Below are 3,608 nucleotides of genomic sequence, written 5' to 3'. Positions count from 1 at the left end.
AAAAAAAAAAAAAAAAAAAAAGTCATTTCTGATGCACTCCTTTTCTATTATCTATTCTGGGTCTCACAGAGAATTACCTTTTCACTAATTTCAAAAAATGCTTTATTTATTTGCCTTCTTTTTGCTCCAGAATATTCTGCCAACCACTCTGTACTGTCCAAGGGTATCCTGTAGGAATCCTTCAAACTCAGCCCATCCCAGCACTGACATTTGATATTCAACATCACATCCGTCCCCATAAACCAAACTTTCAACACAGTTATAGCTAGTGTCTCATAAAGCAGCTGGCTCCAATTCCAGGGAAATCAACTGATCCACGAGGCAGACGGGAGTCTTCCAAGGAACCCCCAAATGCAATAGGTATGATTTGATCAATTACAGTCACGTGATTTTTATTTTCCCAGTTAGCTCTTCAGGCTTCCACATCCCCTATTAAGAGGAAGCCTGGTATCTCCTTCTTGAGGCTAGGGCTCACTCAGGCCAGTGGGGGTGTGGGGATCAATTCTGCTCTCATGAACAGCAGCAGTCTCTTTTGTGGTTCCTTCTATTTGCTATAGGAGTTGATGTTGAAGGCCAGTCTGCACAATGCCGTAGATGATGCTTCTCTAGAAAGCTGCTGGGATGCCCTCTATAAAGGCCAGGCTCTGTGGTGCTCTGTGCAGGGAAACAAGTTCTGTTCTTTTTACTTCCTACTTTGATGTCCAGACATTGTCACCCAAAGCACACAGGAAGGCTGGGATTGGAAGAATTTCCAACACTCTTATTATCCCTGGGTCTCCTTTGTCACTGTCATGGTCTCCCCTTTTCCTCGTGGTAATTTGACTTCAGGAAACTTTTCGTGCCTATGGATCTGGATGGGGCCAATACATTTCTCCTGCCTCACATCTCCAGGAGATTTCTCTTCCCCAGATCAGCCAGCAGTGATGCTGACTAACTGCATACCGGGGGTCAGAGGGCAGGCAACTCAATACCACTGCCCCACAGAGCAAAACAGAACTGCTTCAAGATAGCTCTCTGCATTCCCTATTCTGAAAACAGGTAAACAGCTCCTGTTTCAGGCTTTAATCCACCTGGATTTGGACACTAGTGGCTGATCAATCACTCATGCCATTCTCACCTGCAGGGTGGTGGACTTCTCCAGTTCTGGGGCTCCCCAGGCTGGGAAGGGGCGGCTCTTGCTCCCTACCAAGGAAACCCTCTCTCCTTCCTCTCCTGTTCTCTGGGTGGGGTGCAGCTGGGGGAGCAGAGATCTCTACTGACTTTCTTTTGGATGGTTGCCTTTCCCTGACCTGAGTTTTTACCACCTTCCTCTAGTGTTTCTTCCCTGGGGGAAGGAAGAGGCCCTCGTATTTACTGAGCTGAATCCTGTGGGGTGGGGAACTCCTCAGGAGCTATCTCCTGTGTACGTTACCTTAGCCTTTGGAATGCTATAGACAGATTCACCAAGTGGGGTTAGGTCAGCAGAAAATGGGCATCTTTCCCACAGGTAGGTGAGAGGATGGCCATTTTCATTTTTTTCAAGGCCTTTAGAGGTTGTCTCAGAAATAGCCCCTTCCCAGACCTTCAGAGCTTTAGAAATTCACGTTGACTGATGCCATGAGTGGAACTCAAAAGTCCCAGCCAGGTGCCTTGGTCTGTATGGGGCCCTAAACTGCTTTCTCAAATGAGATGTATCTGTCTCTCTTTTTTCTCTTGCTATGGATCACAGCCTACTCCCCTCCACCACCTTCTGGAACTAGCCTCAGGGACACCAGTCAGGCTGGAGGCGCTCAGCACAGAGACCTTTGTGATGGGTGGCCCCCATCCCCATGACTCAGCCTGGTCGAGTCTGCCTGGTGCACCCTTGGGCCCTGGCGCCTTTTCCAGCAGCTTCTGGAGCACAGGATCTAGCAACATCAGTCGCCTTCCCAGGTTTCTAGGAAATCCCGCTGGGGCCACATAATTCATCACAGCTGCAAGTACACATTGTGTGGCCTCTGCTTCTCCACCACAGTGGCAGAGGCTTTCTCTTTGTGAAGCCCATATGGATCTTGAGGGGTTTCATGACCTCTTTCATATCTCCTTTTCTCTTAAAATTTTCAGCCATGTTCCCAGTCCTGTCTGGAATGATGCTCCCCTGAGGCTGTAATGTCAACTCCCATCAACCACACTCCCTCTTTGTACCTGACTGCCTCCACCAACTGCCCTGGGGTTGGGTCAGAGCCTTGGGGCGGCCTCATTCCCAGAACCCTCTGATCCAAGCACTGTGGGCCAGCCCTCTTCCAGGAAGAGGCTCGGTGTCTTAAGAAATTTAGTGTCTTAAGAAATTTCTTAAGACACTAAATTTCTTAAGACACCGAGCCTCTTCCTGGAAGAGGGCTGGCCCACAGTGCTTGGATCAGAGGGTTCTGGGAATGAGGCCGCCCAAGACACTAAAGACACTAAATTTCTTAAGACACCGAGCCTCTTCCTGGAAGAGGGCTGGCCCACAGTGCTTGGATTTGTTAGAGAAGCTAACAAATCATTCCTTTTTTGTTCCCCTGAGTGGAAGTACTTGCCTTATTTAAAATTACTGATTTTTTTTTGTAGTAACAAATTATTCTTTTTTTTTTATTAAAAGACTTTATTTTATTTAAATTTTTAAAAATTTAAATTGAGGTATAGTTGATTTAAAATGTCAGGTTAATTTCTGCTGTACAATAAACTGATTCACGTATATATATATATATATATATATATATACATTCTTTTTTATACTCTTTTCCACTATGGTTTATCTCACGATATTGAGTATAGTTCCCTGTGCTATACAGTGGGACCTTGTTGTTTATTCCTTCTTTGTGTAATAGTTTGTATCTGCTAATCACAAACTTCCAGTCCATCCCTCCCCCACTCTCCTCCCCCTTGGCAACCCCACAAGTCTGTTCTCTCTGTCTGTGAATCTGTTTCTGTTTTGTAGGTAGGTTCATTTGTGTCATATTTTCTTTCTTTTTTTTTCCCCCACAGCTTTATTGGAGTATAAATGCTTTATAATGTTGTGCTGGTTTCTGCAGTACAACAATGTGAATCAGCTATATGTATACATATATCCCCATATCCCCTCCCTCATTTAAGCCTCCCTCCCACCCTCCCTATCCCATCCCTCTAGGTCATCACAGAGCACCAAGCTGATCTCCCTGTGCTATGTAGCACCTTCCCACTAGCCATTCATTTTATATTTGGTGGTGTATATATGTCAATGTTACTCTTTCACTTCATCCCAGCTTCCCCTTCCCCCGCATGCCCTCAAGTCTGTTCTCTACCTCTGTGTCTTTATTCCTGCCCTGTCACTAGGTTCATCAGTATCATTTTTTAAAATTCCATATATATGCGTTAGCATACGGTATCTGTTTTTCTTTTTCTGACTTACTTCGCAATGTATGACAGATTCTAGGTCCATCCACCTCACTACAAATAAATCAATTTTGTTCCCTTTTATGGTTGAATAATATTCCATTGTATATATGTACCACATCTTCCTTATACGATCATCTGTTGATGGACATTTAGGTTGCTTCCATGTCCTGGCTATTGTAAATAGTGCTGCAATGAACATTGTGGTACATGTGGCTGTTTTTTTTTTTAAACTT

Source organism: Lipotes vexillifer, unplaced genomic scaffold, assembly GCF_000442215.2.
Source record: "Lipotes vexillifer unplaced genomic scaffold, Lipotes_vexillifer_v1.1 scaffold854, whole genome shotgun sequence".
Taxonomy (NCBI): domain Eukaryota; kingdom Metazoa; phylum Chordata; class Mammalia; order Artiodactyla; family Lipotidae; genus Lipotes; species Lipotes vexillifer.
This window is presented reverse-complemented; position numbering follows the sequence as displayed.